Raw genomic sequence first — 19357 nt, 5'->3', positions numbered from 1 at the left:
TTGATAACACATCATTATCCCCAGAGTCCACAGTGCTTTGTATTGTAAATGCTATATTCAAAGGTCTCTGTGAAAAAAAAAAATTTTTATCCACTGCATAGTAGCCCACTGCATAGTATTCCACTATGTAAATATGCTATAATTTATGCCCTCATGTTTCTATTAAATGCATTTATATTTTCCAGTTCTTTGCTATTAAAGTGCACATGGAGTAGTGCTTTTTAAAAATATATTTTTATTGATTTTAGAGAGGAAGGGAGAGGTTGAGGGAGATAGAAACATCAATGATGAGAGAGAATCATTGATCGGTCACCTCCTACATGCCTCCCACTGGGGATCAAGCCTGCAACCCGGAATTAAACTGAATCCTGGCTCATAGGTTGACACTCAACCACTGAGCCATGCTGGCTGGGCTGGAGTAGTATTTTGTTAGGGTAGATTCCTAGAAATAAAATCACGAGGCCCAAGGGTGTGCAGACATAAACTATTATTGAGCCCAAGTCTTCAGATGCGACTGGTGCAGTAAATTCTTGACGGTCTGCACGGGAATCACCTGCTCTGCAGCTCACCGGCAGCTCTAGGCTTCCCTGCCTCACACTGCTCACCCTGATGTGGTGTGTGCCGGAGCATGCGGGTTTTTGCATTCTGAAGCATGCCAAATCAAAGGACTTCAGGATTTTTTAAAAAAATATATTTTATTGATTTTTTACAGAGAGGAAGGGAGAGGGATAGTCAGAAACATCAATGAGAGAGAAACATCGATCAGCTGCCTCCTGCACACCTCCCACTGGGGATGTGCCTGCAACCAAGGCACATGCCCTTGACAGGAATCGAACCTGGGACCATTCAGTCCCCAGGCCGATGCTCTACCAAACGGGCCAGGGCGGATTCTTTTTTTAAATAAAACAACTCACCCTTTTCAACACCTGGATAATGGACACTGGTTATCTATAATAATAAAAGCATAATGTGCAAATCAACCGAACAGCCGAACAGCGGAACTACCTTCCAGACGACCTTCTGGACGAAGCCGGGGCTGCAAAGGCCTACTCTTGCACGAATTTCATGCATCGGGCCTCTAGTGTTGTTAATAATCGGAATGTAACACCCAATTCCAACCTAACTCCTGTTACCCAAGTTCAAGTAGCCTGTGGATTCAAGCGCACCTCCTTGGAGTTAAAGCTGGAAGGAGCTGCAGAAGGCGGGGTGCTGGCTTGGTCTCATTATTATTATCAAAGATTGGCCGCATTATCCCAGGAAGGAGACAGATCACCCTGCTGCTTAAACAATAGCGGCCTAATCTAGCATCAAATCTGTGCTCCAAGCCTTGGGAGAGATCTTTTTGTTCTTCTTTTTAAAGTATAATTTTACCACTTAATATAATATGGATGATCCTGCCTCCTTTATCTCATCATGATAATAAAAAGTGACTTTTACCACGGGAGGGTTTTAAAGCTTTTTCGAAGATACTTTTCCCATGGACTTATTTTGATTTTTACAATAGTGCTTTGAAGCTGGGAAGATATTTATAGATGAAACCAAGTGATGTCTGAAAAGCATGCGACTGACTAATGAGGGCAGTGGGATCAGAAACTCCAAACAGTGCTCTTTATGTGCCAGGCTTAGCCATGCAGAAGCAAGAGCTCGTGGGAGATGTCAGCGCTCAGAAATAGGTTGTTTTGCTTCTTGAGATATTTCAAGAGACAAGTGATGGACTAGTTGGCTTGTAGGACTATTTTATGCATTTGTTATAAGAACAATTTCTTTGCAGGTTATACCACAACAGTTCTAATAATGGACATTATGATTTTAATAGTTGTGTGCTTCGTAAAATGCAGTTCAGGAAAATGGCTTGAATCCTGGAATCCATCATAAGCCAGGCAATTTTCCCCGGGATAACAGAGCGATAGAAATGCTTCATTATCTCTGACTCCAAATACATATCAGAATGAAAAGGAACCACATTGTTACAGTGAAATTAATATACTGTGTTTATAACAGACACATTTTTTTCACCCCCCGCAATTAAAATATATATGAAAATACATATGTGGCCTTAATTAGCAGACTGTAACATTCTGTTCCACCCGGTTACATAACCAGCACCCGTGTCCTAAAGAATAATGAATGCATCCTCCAAAATATATGCACACATGGGTAATGTTTCCATCACTCACATTTTCGTCTCCGTATGAAGCGATGGAGACATCAAGGACACATTGTCTCGCATGGCAGGGGGAGCATGGTTGCTCGCTGTTCCTGGTTTATAGGCTAATTGGAATTTTAAAAAGATTTGCCACATTATCCTGGCAGATGGCATTTTGCTTTATCATTATTCATGGGTATTAATGACTTCCCTCTGGAGCATGTGTATCCTGTCTATTTTGAATTGCATTACATTTCATGCCGACTGCTCCACGCAGAACCGGAGCCGGTATTCTCTGCGCGGTGCTGAAGCCGCACAACGTCTGGTTGGTCAAAGCTGGAGACTTGATTAGGAATTAAGTAACTCTTCGCAATGAAGAAAACCGTTTTCTTCCCCGTCCTGAATATCCCATTACATGTCTCATTTTCTTCAGCTTGCTATCCCGCGAGGCGGCAGGTAATATCTGCTGCCTGAAGACAACTGCAGGGTGGATGCATCTTTCATTAGCCTGAGATGATTAGACATCCTCTCTTTCTCCCTTGGAAGGCTGGGGTTTGGTTTCCTAAGTGGAGAAAATGCATGAGAACACGATGCAGTGATCCCGCCACAGAAAGTCATTTTTTTAAAAAATGAATTCCTTCAACAAATATTTATTAGAGAACAGCCTCTTCTTTGTGTACTTGATCTCTAAAATGCTTGAGCCTAAATGAGGCAGCTGGCAGAGTTGATTCCAACCAGCTAATCACCCGAGGGGAGCATTACGTCACAGAGCAGAGCAGCATAGAGCAAAAATTGTGGTAGGTGGAGGATGCCACGGTCCTTACTTGGGAGCAACGAAAGTCAAAAGGGTGGGACATGGAGTATAACTTATGGGAGCCTCCCCTCCTGATAACACTAATGCTTTTCTGCAACCAGAGGACACATTTGAGAATGAGGAGCTAAGGCTGGGGTAGTCCGACCCGGTAGTCTTGCTTCCTGGGCTCTCTGTCCTTACTTGATTCTAGGCACTTCCATGGCCACCTTCATATACATTCTCCCCAACTTCCATCCTTCTATATTTCTTTTTTTTAAAATTTCTTTATTGATTAAGGTATCACATATTTGTCCTCATCCCCCCATTCTCATCCCACACCCCTCCCCACGCATGCCCCCACCCCCCTGTTGTCCTTAACCACTGGTTAGGCTCATATGCATGCACACAAGTCCTTTGGTTGATCTCTCCCCTTTATCCCCCATCCTTCTATATTTCAACGTTTTTTAGTGAGACACTGTTTTAGATTCTGATATTCAGAAATTAAAACAATAGGCAAGATTTCTACATTATGGAGGATAGAGACAGTCTCTCTCTAGAGCAGGGGGCATATTTGGTTGATGGCCAGTGTAACAAAGACAATGTCTCCTTCTGAGACAAAGGTTGGTCAGATTTGCTTGTAGGCTATTATAAAAAACTAGAGGCCCAGTGCACCAAATTCATGCACCGATAGGGTTCCTAGCAGCTGCTGGCTGCCTGCGGGGGGCCTTCCTTCGTTCTGTGCCACCCCCTGGTGGTCAGCGCATGTCATAGCTAGCAATCGAACTCCTGGTCTGTCAAACTCCCGAGGGGACACTTTGCATATTAGGCTTTTATATATATATAGATAGATGGGGGCTCCTTACTTAGGTTTCTTCAGCTGTGACACAGACCCAGAGTATGTGTAGCTCCCACCCAGGCCACTTTGCATGGCCCGCACAGAGCTTAGGGGACAGAGAGAACTGACATAAATATAACATTCATGCTTTCACTGTACCATGAGTAGTAAAGTCTTTCTTTCTGACTCAGGAGATTTTGTCTTCTGACAGCATCCACGAACCTGTGGCAGGCTAACTCATTACCTTACAAGTAGGAAAAATCCTCAGTTCCTTCACAGTTCTTGACATTAACTCAAGAGAGTACCAGTCAAGTCTTTTATCTTTTTACTTCTTCCTCATATCACAGTCCCCTTAACCCTGGAGGGACCAATGGCAACAAACTAAGTGGAAAGTAGTAGGGGGAAAAAGCTATAGTTGCGGAAAATAGGGAAGACATTGACCATATTTACAACTGCAGGCTTTTCTTCTTCAATAGGTCAAAGGTGGGGAAATAGAAATTAAAATTTCACATGAAGTTCAGAGTTTATAGTTACTATACTGGAGGAAATAGCGAACATTTTATTATTGATGCAAAGCAAGAAATGTCAGTGAGTATATTCTAAATTTCATCCAAAAGGGCAGGAAGAATGAACTCTACAGAATAGGTATATAACGGAAGTTATGAGACAATAATTAATTAAGGTTATTTCCTACTGTTTATATGTTCAATCTCACATTACACCTCAACTCTACAACAAAATAGAAAGAAAAAAATGGCAATTTTCCACTTCTAGCAAGAATGATGTACTGGTAAGTATTTTGGTGCTGTCCTTGAACTCCTATCATAGCTCCTTTTGTTCCCAGCATGAGACTGTAATTATTGTAGAATCTCAGGGATGTGGATAGTGAGGTAACATCATCATCATAGGGTAAGATTGTGACACTCCAGTTATTATTTTTGAAACAAAGATCCTTCCAAATTGAAATATGAGGAGATGTTTGGACATACTTTTTTTTTTAAATCCTCACCCAAGGATATTTTTCCATTGACTTTCAGAGAGTAGAAGAGAGAGGGAAACACAGAGAGAAATATCAATGTGAGAGAAACACATTGATTGGTTGCCTTATCTGTGAGCCCTGAACAGGGCCCAGGCTAGGGAGGAGCCTGCAATTGAGGTACATGCCTTTGACCAGAATCAAACCTGGGACCCTTCAGTCTGCAGGTCTGAGCCAAAAAGGCTACGACTGGACATACTTTTTAAAAAGACTTTTATTTAGTCATCATTCAACAACCATTTGCATGTATTATGTTAATTCTAGGGATACTAATATAACTAATGTTCAATGAACCTTGTGAGAAATTGAATTATATTTCAGAAATATATTCCTCTCCCTCATTTTTATATGATAAGCAGACATTCTCACTCATTGATATTGGATTTGGCCAGGTGATTCCCTTTGACTAATGGATGTTAATAAGACATGATACAGTAGATACTTGAAATTTTCTTATGTTGCAGGACTTACGCTCTGGACATCTTAACAATATTGAGTCTTCCAATCCATGGACATGGTATGTCTCTTCATTTACTTAGGTCTTCTTTATTTTATCTCAGTAATATTTTGTAGATTTTAGTGTACTTACATACATTTTTAAAATTTATTTCTAAATATTTCACTTTTTATGCTATTGTAAATGGCATCCTTTCATTTATATTTATTGTTAGTATATGGAAATGCAATTGGCCTTATATTTTGCAACCCTGTTGATTCCTTATGATTTTTTTTTACATAAACAATGATGTTATCTGAACATAAAAGGCAATTTTACTATTCCCTTCCCAATTTGGTTGCCTTTTATTTTTTTAAGTTACCTTATTGCACTGACTAGGAATTCTAGTACAAAGCTAAATATAAATGGTATAAGTCACATCTTTGCTTTGTTCCTGATCCTAGGGACATATTCAATCTTTCATCATGAAGTATGATGTTAGCTGTAGGTTTTTCATGGATACCCTTTATCAGATTAGGCAAGTTTCCTTCTATTCCTACTTTGGTGAGAGTTTTTATCTGAAATAGATGTTAGGCTTTGTAAAAAGCTTTTCCTGCATCTATTGAGATTATCACATAGCTTTTTTGTTAATATGGTGAAATATATTGACTTATTTTTAAAAACTAGGTAATCTTGCATCTCCTTCTTCCATTCTCCCCTTCGCTCATTCTCTTCCTATTTTACTGGCCTCATTGCCATTTCTGGACAATGATATATCCCTAGTGCCTAGAACAGTGCCTGGATAAGAGTAAGTTCTCAGTAAATATTTGTTGCAGAATTGTATGAATCACCCATACACAGAAGGAGTTGGGGCGGGGGGTGGTTTGGGGACAGCAGACTAATTGAGAAAGCAACATCTGAGGCCAGACTCAATGTTGACCCCAAGCTCCTGCCTACGTATGTCAATCTAAAATGCCTATGACATAAAAGCTATGCTCTTCTCTAGTGAAAAAAAGGACAACTATCATAATAGTGAATTTACAGGAGTTTTTATTTTTTATTTATTTTTTATTTTTTTAGCAGGGACATGTATGAAAACTGCTGAAAAGTATTTTAATGGAGCTCTCATGAATCTAGAAAAAGCAAACACTGTTGAATGTACTCATTTGCCATCATAACATCTCTTTTAGACTTATGGGAAACATTTCACTCCTTATTTTAAATAAAACACAGAGTTTTGCTAGCAAACTGTCCAAGCCTGGCGTGAGGCAAAGGGAAGAAGAGCCAGAGGAAAAGGAATGTCTGATCCTGAGCACTATTGGAATTAAGAACATGGGTGGTCTTGTGTGGTGGCTATTTTTGTATGAAATACACGTGTGTATTTGTCGAACTTGAGGTGAACTTCTCAGAAATACTTTTACCTCACTAAGAGTGAGCATTTGTTCCACTTCTGGTATGAATAAGCAAACATTGTTTAATCTCAATTCCTCTTCAAATTCAGAACTCTGGTTAGGTTTTGATGGAGGCTACTTGGCAAAGAACCCAGTGCGTCCATAGAGGCATGCTTCAGCGCGGAGAACAGTTCACAATAGTCTGCATTATGATTATGCTGCAGCTGAGGGCGAGCCACTTGACAGCGCTTCTCTGTGTTAATGATGCTAGAATGGAAATGCTTTTTTTTTTTTTTAAATCATTGCTGTGACGTTTTATTTTGAATTTGTATTTATTTTCCAGTTACAGTTTACAGTCAATATTATTCTGTATTAGTTTGAGGTGAACAGCATAGAGGTTAGACAATCATGTACTTTACAGAGTGCTCCCCTCGATATTTCAAGTACCCACCTGGCCACATACATCGTTATGACAATATTACTGACCGTATTTCCTATGCTGTATTTTACATCTCTGACTACTCTGTAACTACCCATTCTTTATCCCTGTAGCTGTACTGTAGGGTGGGGACCAGGGGATGTGCATAGAGTTGAGAATCCTGAATGTCACCTTAAATTTTATTTTTATTCTTTATTAATTTTTTTCTTTATTGATTAAGGTATTACATATGTGTCCTTATCTCCCCATTGCCCCTCCACCCCCCCATGCCCTCACCCCCCTGGTGTCTGTGTCCATTGGTTAGGTTATATGCATGCATACAAGTCCTTTGGTTGATCTCTCCCCCTTACCCCCACCCTCCCCTACCTTCCCTCTGAGGTTTGATGGTCTGATCTATGCTTCTCTGTCTCTGTCACCTTAAATTTTATACCCTAGGCACCTCACTTGCCTCACCCTGATCATGGTCTTGCTGTCACCTGCTCTTACTCCGAACCAAGTGAAGTTAGCATTAAATGCTCCAGGAAATCTTTCCACAGGAGTTCCTTTAAAGAGTCACCATCTTGATTCTGACACTCTGACTGGCTTTGGACAAGCCTTTTCTTGTTAGCATCTTGAATCTATGGAGGGCTCTCTGTGGCAACTGTTATTTCTTGGAATAACAATAATACCATTTTGCTGCTGGAAAAAGCCATTTGTCTTCTATCCCCTCCCACCCCAGATTGTCTTCTTTTCCTTCCCCAAACATCATTTATTCCATTTTTATTGCCAGAACATTGTGTTTAGAACAATAAACAAGAATCTGGTGGGAAATTTTTATAAACTAGCAACTGGACTTAACTTAATGGTCAAGCCCTAGCCAGTTTGGCTCAGTGGATAGAGCATCAGCCCATGGACCGAAGGGTCTCGGGTTCAATTCTGGTCAAGGGCACATACTGATTGCAGCTTGATCCCCAGCCCTGGTCAATACACATGCAAGAGGCAGCCAATCAATGTTTCTCTGTCTCACCCCTTCCTTTCCACTCTCTCTAAAAATCAATGGGAAAATATCCTCTGGTGAGGACTAACAAAAACACAAAAACCCACAAAAAAACTTAATGATCAAGTTTTGTTTAGTTGAACTCCTGAAAAGTTCTAGCTAGAATGATCATAAATGCAGGTTATTTTTAAATACTGTAGGAGAGTCCTTTTTACTGATTTTTCTTTTTCAAATGCAGATTTTTAAAAATATGATATTGCATTAGATAAGACCAACCAACCCAGCTCCTTGTAGCTCTATATCTCTTGCTTTGGTCAGATCACATGAATTTACCTGCACTATGAACAGGGATGATGCTCAGTGTATATGATTCATTGACCATATTGTCAGAAAAAAAAGTTAGAAGTTGATTTTGTTGGCAAATTAGATTCTTCAGGGCTAATGATAATAACAAACATGCTTATAATGTGCAAAGGCTGTTATATTAAATAAGCCTCATACAATCACATAAAGTAACTCTGATTCTTTTTTTTCCTTATTATTATTCTTATAATTTAGATGAGTAACATAAAGCAATAACATGTTCAGAATTATAAAGGAGGAGGTATGACTGGTGCTCTTAATTTATAAAGGTGACTGAGTGACAGCATGAAGAGGTCAATGCCAATGAAAGGAGATTTTTGTTACTTACATTTCCTGAGAAGAGGGGGGGCACACCATGGCATTCAGGGTCACATGGGGAGTTTGTAATATGATTTTTGCACACCTGAGAAAGCTGATTGCAGGGAAGATGCAAGCAACTTTGGACATTAGTTGGGCCCTGTGATTAATGAATACAAATAGACGAATATCCTATCTAATAAAGAGGGAATATGCTAATTGACCATCACACCCTCACAAAGATGACAGCGCCCATAGCCAATAAGGAGGGAATATGCTAATTGACTGCCACGCCCTCAAAGATGGCAGTGCCCACAGCCACAAGACGGCAGTGCTGAGCCCCCTCAGCCTCGCCGGGGCGGCAGGTGCACAGCACAGCGGGGCCCGACCCCAGGCGGATCTGGCCACTCCACGCCTGCCTCTGGAGTCCCCCAGTCCCCTCAGCACCCCCAACCCCCCAGCTGCCCCGGGCTGGCCCGAGGCACAGGCAAGCCTCGGATGGCAGCTGCACAGCCGCCCAGGGCTGGCCTGAGGTGCAAGCAAGCCTCGGATGGTAACCAGGTAACCAGGACCAGCCAAGGCTTGCACTGCTGGCAGGAGCAGCAGCAGAGGTGTGATGGGGGTGTCGCCTTCCCCTGATCGCCGGGTCACCTCCTGCCCCTGAGGTCTCCCGGAATGTGAGAGGGGGCAGACCGGGCTGAGGGACCCCCCCTCCAGTGCATGAATTTAGACTACCGGGCCTCTAGTAGTCTAATAAAATTCAGTTAGAACAAAGTGGCATCAGGGCAGGAGCCTGACTCCAGATGAAAAGCTCTTTTCCACAAGACCATTTAAATTTCTAATCAAATCCTCCCTCTTCCAGTCCTCACACCCCTCACCTTACTTACTCCAAGCCTTCTGTGTTTGCCACACCAGCTATTGACACTACCAGCCACTTGGCTGCTTTAGGTAGAAACCTAACCCATGCACTGTCTTTCAAATCTACTCCCAAATTTCTCTTCAGTTTGCACTCTTTTTCTTTTATGCCTACTTGCCTTGGGTCAGCCTGTCTTAACCTGAATTCTCGGTCTCCTAATCCATCATTCTACCATATGCCCACACCCATCCCACCTTTACCCTGTTTCCAGAATCACTTTTTGTAAGTGACAGATTTGATTACATCACTTCCTTGCTTATATGTTTCATGCATCCCTAACTCCTTCAAATTTTTCAACAGAATATAAAGATATTTAATGATTTGACCCCTGCCTATCTCCTAGTTGTCTGTCATCCTACAAAACTATGATACTATGTCCATCTATTTACCTGAGCCACAATCATAGGGCTGGCACATAGCATAATCTTATTAAATGATAGATGAATGGAGAGAGAGAGAGAGAGAGAGAGAGAGAGAGAGAGAGAGAGAGAGAGAGAGAGATTATATATATATTAAACCAAATTGGTTGTCTTAAAGAATTGAGTTTCACTGGTGTGCAGGAAATGAACTCATTGTTATATTTATTTTGGTAAAAAGTTTTTGCAAGGTCTATAAGAGTCTTGTGCTTAGCACAGGGTTTCTAATAGATTCAAGGTATCAGTTTTTTCTAGTTCAAATCTGTTGCAACTAAGAGGGGGCCTGGTATAGCAGCACCAGACTGCAGATTGTTTCAAGTACCACAAGGGGTTGCTAGAGAGCAACAGAAGCACTAAAGAAACTTCTTAAAATTTCTCCTTTTGGCCACATCATTTTCTTAGGTTTGGTAGGAAGTAAGGTGTTTTTTACCGTTTGGGGTTATAGTTACTTAGTGGCTATGGCTCTGCTGTGGGTTACCCCATATTTGTCGGCTGGTAATAATTTTCTGTATACCAGTCCCTCAAAGTGCTTCATGGGTCTTCTCCGCTGATTGGAGGGACTCCTAATATGCTTTCTTATTCCTCAACTTCTTGAATGCAATATAAATCAATATGGTTTTCAAAGGAAAGGAATAAGGTGGGCCCCACCAGGGAACCACCTAGCAGATCAAGCATCTCTGTGTCAAGTGCTGAAGGATGCCTCTTATAGGTGAACACATTTGCAAAATGTGCCACTGCTTCCAAGCTGACCCGGCCTGCTTTGGGGTAGTGTTTGGGAGCTAAACTCGGGCTGGGTCTCAGCCCTCATTTATGCCCTTGGTCAGGCAACCTGGAGACAGAATTCTAGAACTAGTAGCAGCTGAGAATAACATGATATATATATATATATATATATATATATATATATATATATATATATATATATCTCATGTTATATGTATATAATTATATGTATATAATTATTTTTCTGGGAACTTTGTAGAGAATGGGTGTGCACCTCATGTAGCTGAGACACTTGTGCTTTCTTAATTGCCTGAACTATTTTAAACTTTGCAATTATTCAATTATAGTTGTTAGATCTTAATCACAATGAGCACTATTTTTGTACATGAGATTAACGTTCCCTTGCGATTCAAAGATGCTCAGTTGCTAATAGAGTCCCAAGGGGAGGCACTTGAGATGATGTACTTTGGCTGCTGCACTGCTAGTTCAAGACATTGCAAGAAACATGGACATTTCCCCTGGGGATGTATGAAAGAATATTTTGCTCCTTTATGCATCAGCCGAACTTGCCTTCTTCATTCCGTGCCCCCCTACAGTCTCTTTCTTGGATTCACTGTCATGTCTGATTATCACACACATGATCTATCAGTTAGATTACGTTTGACAGCATAAATCACAAAATCCAAATATCAGTAGCTTATACAATATTGAGGTTCATTTTTATTTCACTTTAAAGAAGCCTACAAGTTCCCTAAGCAGTAGCTCCAACAATCAACAGAGACCCAGAAACTACCTTGTTTCTATGTTCAAGATTACCTTGTGGTCTGAGATGGCCACTGGAGCCCAAGCTGTCAGGCCCAAGTTCCAGGGAGAAAATAGAGGAAGATAGAAAAGCAGGCGGCGTCGGACCCGTTAGTAGCCCGTGGTCTTGAGGGGCGGGCGGCCCCGGTGGTGCCATGAAGCTGTTCAGCCTGAGCGTCCTCTACAAAGGTGGCCCCAAGGCGGTGCTGCTCAGCGCTGCCTACGACGTGTCGTCCCGCAGCTTCTTCCAGAGGACCAGTGTTCCGGAATTCAGGACCTTCCCCAGCCAGCCGACTGGGGAGCGCTCGGCCAAAGGCAGCAGAGCTTCCGTCAAGGAACAAGACAAGGAACAACAGTCTTGCCCGGGGGGTCATTGCTGACAGCGAGTACCGTCCCGGGTGGCTTTCACCTGCTGGAGAAGGTGCTGGACGATTTCTCCAAGCAGGTGGACAGGATCGACGGGCCAGTCAGATCCCCTGCTACCATCCACGACACAGCCCTGGATGCCTACCTTAGTACCTACCCTAGTCCCCGAGAAGCTGACCCCGTGAGTAAAGTGCAGGCTGAACTTGATGAGACCAAGATCATTCCGCACAACACCGTGGAGTCCCTGTTAGGACGAGGCGAGAAGATAGACGACCGGGTGTCCAAATCCGAAGTGCTGGGAATTCACTCTAAAGCCTTCTACAGAACAGCCTGGAAGCAAGATTCGTGCTGTGCAGTCATGTGACCTAGTCCACAGAGGCCCCCTTGCTGCTGTCCCTGTTGTTCCATCAGAACCTCCGCTTCCAGAGCCGCCTGGGTCCCGGCAAGACCAGAGCGTGGTCACCGATCACTGGAGCTCCTGGAAGCACCGAGGCAGCGAGGCAGCAGGAGGGACCTGGGGTGGGGAATGTTCAAATTCATGTTTCTGGTCATTTTTGAAAAGATAATTTGAGGCCCTCAGAGGTATTTTTGGGCCAGATGAAACCGTAAACACTCCATGACTCCTGCAGATGCCAAACGGCTCTTGTCTAACCTGAGACGCGCCGGGTTAGACCCAGCTTTGTGTTGGTCCTCAGCAGCCTTTGGGTTTTACTTGTACATTAACTGTGTTAACGCTTCAGTGAGGGAGTTCTCAATCCATAGGGCTAGGGGTGGCAGAGCACACACTGGGTTCTCCTGGGAAAGCCACCCAGGGTCATGGGGGGGGGGGTGGATAAGGGGCAAGCAGGGCCATGAGGAGACAGCCCCTGAGATTCACAAGTTCTGAGACACGCTTTGCATTTCTGCTGAGGCTGACTTCCACTAAGATGCCTTAGAGGTGTTGGAGGGGGCGGGGCACCTGCCTGACCTGCAGTTTGGCCTTGAACCTGGATCCCAGGCATGGGCCTCTGGCAGCAAAACCGTTTTGGCAACCACCTGGGCTGGTGTGTCTTAGCAAGTGGCCTTCCCGTGGCCACTGTTATTGGGCATCAAGAGCAGGTGCCAGCCAACCAAGGACCCAGCACCCCACTTTTCTGAATGTGGCAGCTCCCCATCCCTCCTAACCCTCAGTCCCCCCCATCCCACCTGACCCTTAGGCTCCCCCTCCCCCATCCCTCCTGACCCTCAGTCCCCCCATCCCTCCTGACCCTTAGGCCCGCCCTGCCCCCATCCCTCCTGACCCTCAGCAGCAGGAAACCAGGCCGCACAGCAGCCCAGGCGATGGCCCAGTAGGCCCCGGCCCCTCGGCCTGCCTGGCCCTGGGTCGTGCTGCCCTGTCCACCCTGCCTCCTTGCTCTGCGTGCCACCTGCGGACGAGGTGCCCTTGCTGGGGTGGTTTCAGCCAGTGTGGTCTCACCGGGGGTCCTTCCTTGGGTGCTGGTCCTTGCCCAGCCCGAAGGTCCCACTCACCCAGCAGGAAGAGCCAGCAGCCCCAAATCTCGCTTGGGCCAGAGGATGGGATCTGTGTGGCTTCTGAGCACCTGCCCCAACAGGTGCACCTGCCGGCTGCCTTTTTCCCTGGGCACTGCTGGCCTCCCTGAGGTAGCTGCCTGCCCGTGTGACTCCTCCTGCTGGACCCCGCCTTGGGGCGCAGGCCCATTCTATCCATGGCGCCTGAGGTGGCTGTGACCCCACTTAGGACAGTTGGGTCATGGATGATGGGGAGGACCTGGGCGTAGGTGGGTTTGGGAAGAGGGGGGTGGCTGGCGGAGGCCCTGTGCCCGTGTGCTCCCTCTTCATGTCATTCTGATGTCATCCGGCTAAGAGTGTATTTTAATAATCGCTGCCTAACTTTTCTTGTGTTGTTTGAGAGCTTCCTATCTGGATAAAGTTGTCTTTTGAAATTAAAAAAAGAAAAAGAAAAGCAAAAGGGTACGTGATGCCTTGCCGAAGCAGCCCCTTTAGGAGGGTTTTTATTTAGATGTCTCAGTCAACAACTTCCATTTGTATCCCATTAGCCATTCTTATCTACAAAGAATGCTGCGAAATGTAGTTTTGTTAAGCTGGGCACACTGAGACTCTTAACAATATAGGAGTCTGTCGTTAAGGCAGAAGGGAAGATGAAAATGGGGTAGACACTTATTAGTTTCTACCCTATAAGATAATCCAATTGTCTGATGCCCAGGAGAATACAGAGATTAAAAAACAAAATGCAGCCAAAACCGGTTTGGCTCAGTGGATAGAACGTCGGCCTGCGGACTCGGGGGTCCCGGGTTCGATTCCGGTCGGGGGCATATGCCTTGGTTGCGGGCACATCCCCGGTGGGGGGTGTGCAGGAGGCAGCTGATCGGTGTTTCTCTCTCATCGATGTTTCTAGCTCTCTATCCCTCTCTCTTCCTCTCTGTAAGAAATCAATAAAATATATTAAAAAAAAACACAAACAAACAACAAAATGCAGAAGGAGCTGCCGCACAGAGTTGCTGCATTGTCTTCTTACAGTCCCTGAATGCCCATCTACTCAGTGGTTGCAAGGTGGAGTCCCTCTGCCTCTCTTATCTTGAACTCACCTAACTTCATTTGCCATCTATATGCTGTCTAGGTCCAGTGCTGTCCTCTCTCCCGGGCTCCAGACTCACATAGACAATTACTGACTTGATAGCTCCTCGTGGAGGATACACAGGACGTCAAATTCAAGAGGCCGCCCCCTGAGCCCAGAAACCTGTTCCTCCTCAGTGTCCACGCTCCAGCTGCTTAAGCCCCAGACCTGGATGTCATCCCTGACTCCTTCTGGCTCTTTGTATCACCTCTCACCTAGACAGCTGTCTCCATTTCTACCTCCTTCCAACACATGCTTCACACAGCAGCCAGAGAAATTATTATTTAAAAATATATAAACCAGGCTAGGGCACTCCATAGCTTCCTACTAACCAATGGCTTCTTACTGCCCTTAGAGAAAAGTCCAACTCCATAACAAGGACTAAAAGGCCCCCAGTGATCGCTCTCCCTTTCACTCTGGCCCAGCCACAGTGGTCTCGCTAATGAACTAAGTTCTTTTTCATTTCAGGCCTTGGCACATGCAGTTCTTGCTGCCAGGAATGCTCTTTCCTCAAATCCCACCTCTTCATTGAGTGACTCTGCATGCATTCTTTGAGGTATCAGATCCATGCACCCCAAACCACGCCAGATTCATGTCGGCACCCAGAGCTCACTGTATTTGTCCTTTGAAGTGTTCATCAGCCTTCGAATTATTTGTTCATTTGTAAGTTCCTTGAAGGAAACCCCCCTCTGTCTTTCTCCTTTCTGTATCCCCTCTGCCTGGCACAGAGCTCAGCACATATTCATATACGCAATCCTTCATTCATTTACTCATTAACTTAAAACATTTGTTCACATCCCTGTCTTCATTTGTGGTTCAATGGTGAGGACTTAGTAAAATAAGTACCCCAAAACTTACTTCATAAGAGCTTTGATCAAGGCTATAAGTAAAAAGATAGGGCATTTCAAATGTATGCACAAGAGGGATCTGACCTTGTGTTGAAAAGATGAGGAGAAGAATGGAAAGTGAGTTTTCTATCAAGGACACAAGTGAGAATGTTTTTGCCATCTCAATTCTAACCCTCCTCTGCACCCCCACCCCTAGCCTTACACTGGACCAACAAATATAAACCTAGTGTGAGACAAGTTCAGTTGAAACATTTTTAACCCAATAGTTAGCATAACGCTGCCTTCTTGGAGCTTCTGATTGTGGAAATGCGATCCAGGAATTTGTCTGCTGCCAGTTACCCTGCCTCTCCCTCCACCATTTTTTTCCTGCCCATTTTTCTACCCTCAGACTCTCTGGCCACCTTAGTCTGGTTCTGCTCTTGTTGAAACCTGGGTCGAACAAGGCTCCATATACCAAGTGAAACCTGCTCCCTATTCACCATCCCCATGGCTCCAAAATTGGGTCAACATGGATGAGTGAGGTTGTGGTCCTTATGAGCTTGTAGCCTGTGATGGCCTTAGGTTAATGAATAGGGACTTAGAGATGGCAAGGGACCTGGCAGAGGCTCCTAGGGGACTACTCTTAAAACTCTCTTTGCTTGCTAAGATAAATAACAAAAGCAATTTCTAAAAGTGCTTTGATTCAAGTTTATATATAAAATGGAAGGACTGTATATAATGAAAGAATAAGAACACCAAGGAGGGCTTCAGAGCAGCTCTGATGAAGATGATGGGGTGGTTAACCACCACCTAACTCTCCTCCCCACCAGCCATCCTTTGACCTCAGCTATTGCTTACCACCTACTGGCATCCTAAGACTGAGCATTTGTTGGCAGCCACGCACTGCAGTGTCTTAGAGAGCCCATGAACAATGATAACGTTCCCAGCTGCAATTTGGAAGTCAGAGATTCATCTTGTCGTCCTTAATCTTTGGACGCCCAGATTTCTTGAGGGCAAACCTCCACCTCACTTATCCACAAGGTAAGGATTTCATGTGAAATCTTTGGCTAGGGGTCTGGGGGAGTCCATTCAGACCCAGGCCCAGGCTTTTTACCTGAGTAGATGGGTAATCCCTAAGCAAGGAAGACCTTTGAGAATTCTTTACTTCCTGTCCAAAGCAGCAAGTTGGCCACAAGGGGGAAGCATCATACAGAGCTAGTGCTCTGGCCCAACCTGCTCTTTGTTCTGGCTTTTCTATTGTCACCCACTAAAGGAAGATAGGTGAGACCCAGTGCAGGCAGCTGTTGTTCAGCTGTGACCATGCCTGCCCGTGGTTTTAACATGACCATGCAGCCAAGGGACACTCAGTGAATAGTAATTGACACTGATGACTACTTAGCATTTAATTTACTAGTGAAATTAAGAAAAAAAAAAAAGGTAAGTTTAGGTAGCAAATTCTTAGATTCAGAAGGATAGTCATATGCTGAACACCGGGAGTTAAAAAATCTGGTTCCAAGGCTGGTCTTGCAACACACTCATTAGTCATGTGCTTTTTGGCCAGCTTCTTAGCCTCATCTTTTATATGGTCCCCGTAAGCTCTCCTGTCAATATGACAGGGCTGGTAGGAGCATGAAGCCATGGAATCTGGGCAAAAGTCCTTAGAAAAATGACCAAGTAGGATTGGAGATTTACTGGCATTGCAACTGTGTGAGCAAAGGGAATGCAGCCCGTATTTCTCTGTACTAATGGGATCTTTCTGAGGTGAGCAGTGTGTAGGGGTGTGTGTGTGTGTGTGTGTGTGTGTGTGTGTGTGTGTGTAGTGCTACTTAATTTAAACCATAGTTCACTTTAATGATTTAAACCGTCATCTCTTCAGGCTAGGTGTCAACTATCTTGGTTAGCCAGGACTTTTCCAGTTTTAAAACTGAAGGTCACGTGCCCAGAATGCCCCTCAGTCTCTTTGGGATCATTGTTCAGGCTTTCCCCTGCTCTCGTCTGTTCTCCACAAAGTCCCTAGTGAATGGAGGAAAGGTGTGCTCACCTGACTCAGCAGTGAAAAGAAACTCTGGTCTTCAAATCCCTGTGGAATTCTCTGGATCCTATCTGCCCCCCTTAAGGGTAGCTTTGGAGACTGAGCAAGGAGGACAGGGTAGCTTCAGAGACTGGGACCGATGGCTGGAGCCTCTGGTTCTTGTTTAACACTTTGATCTTAGAGTCTCTACCCACTCCATCCCTTTAGCTTTGCCCTCAGGACCTCTCCCCAGGCTTGGGCACTTCTGAGTCTCCTGCTCCCCATGAGAAGGACTTGGGGAATGGGCAGTGCTGCCTTGGACTCATTTGATGACCCACCTCTACCACAACATCGATCACTGCACTTGTCATTTTACAAGTGGCAGCATCAGGTGTGGGATTTTCCTTCCCCCCTCTCCCCGAGGATGCCAGGGGAAGTGTGTACCAGCCCAGGCATTTCCATTCACACCTGACTATTTATGACTGCCTGAGGTAGGCAGAACTCTAAGATGATCCTAGGATACCCAGCCCTTGTGTACTCACACCTTTTCTTGGTATTAAATGAAACACGAATCCAGGTGCTGCTGGAGAGGGGTTTTGCAGATCAGTTGACCTTAAGAGAGGGAGAATGCCTATTGTAATAATGATGCATGGTGTTGGATGGCTACTCGACTTATCAGGGTGATCACTTCACAAGTTATATAAATATCTAATTGATATGTTATATATCTGAAACTTATATGTCAACTGTAATTGAAAATTATTTTTTAAAAACAAGAGAAGGGAGATTACCCAAGCGAGCCAGACTTAATCACACGAGCCCTTCAATCAGGTCCGGAGGTCAGTCAGAGAAGTCAGAGACTGGAGCCTGAGCCTGTGGAGGGGACACAAGAAAAGGAGCTGAGGGCAGCCTTTAGTTGCTGAGAGTCATCTGTGTGACAGCTAGCAGGACAATGGTACCCCAGTTCTACAACTGCAAGGAAAAAATTCTGTTAACAAGAAGCAGATCTTTTCCTAGTTGATCATCCAGATAGAAATACAGTCAGCCTTGGCTTCTGCCTCGTGAGGGGCAGAGCTGAGGACCCAGCTAACACACGAAAATTGTAAGATAATAAATTTGTGTTGTTTTAAGCCACGGAGTTTGTGGTAGTTTGTTACACGGTATAGAACACAAATACATGGCCTTTCCTTAGAGGAAGGGCCCTAAGATAGGGAGGGAAACCACCTTTAGTCTCCCGTCCTTCTCAAGCCTTCCTCGTTCTCCTCTCTACAGTTCTTCCGTAGGCGGAGGCAGGCTTTTCCTCCCCTGGCCAGACCTGTGGCCTTACTTTGCTTGGGAAGGCCTGTCTTCTCCACAGTTCTGAGGAAACCTATGATCTGGAACCTCCACATATGAAATGACTCCTGCTCTGGATGTTCAAAACCAATTTGGAACTGCAGACAACCAAGGATTAATATGGTGGTTTGCCATTGCCCAAATATTATCCTCATTATATGCTGCAAAAATACAAATATTATATATGACTACAGTAAATGCTGAAATGCTGGTGGTTTTTCTGAACAACGAGAAAAACTATTTTAAATAGGTCTTAACATTTTCTGAATGGGTAGTCAACCATGCTTAAATTGTCTGGTTCTTTATTTTCTCCTCCAAATTAATTTATTTCACAGGTATTGTTTCAACTCCCTGCTCTGGTCAGTGCTATGGCTTGAAATACCTGGTGACAACACGGATTCGGTATTGGCAAATCACCTACCCACATTTTTGAAAGTTGTGCCTATCACTAGAGGCCCTCAGCAATGTGTTAAGGTTTATGAGAAGTCACAGGATTAAAACAGTGCTTTATACTGGAGGGTCAATTTTATTCAGAGATTGAGAGAATAAGCTAAGTGCTTTTGATATGTAATTTAAAACTTATTTGTAATATTTAAAGAAGCAGTGCTCAGTTTT

The 19357-nt window shown here is 44.2% G+C and overlaps 1 pseudogene across 1 annotated transcript; it reads left to right on the top strand.

The window, feature by feature from the left end:
* Positions 1 to 11723: 11723 nt before the first annotated feature.
* On the top strand, positions 11724 to 12298 carry LOC307103887 (synaptobrevin homolog YKT6-like; annotated as a pseudogene). The gene has a single exon. The product of its transcript is annotated as a synaptobrevin homolog YKT6-like (transcript).
* The last annotated feature ends 7059 nt before the right edge of the window (positions 12299 to 19357 follow it).

The sequence above is a fragment of the Cnephaeus nilssonii genome, assembly GCF_951640355.1.
Source record: "Cnephaeus nilssonii genome assembly, chromosome: 1".
Classification (NCBI taxonomy): Eukaryota; Metazoa; Chordata; class Mammalia; order Chiroptera; family Vespertilionidae; genus Cnephaeus; species Cnephaeus nilssonii.
Note: the sequence above shows the minus strand (reverse complement) of the source record. Positions and strands in the feature narration are given on the sequence as shown.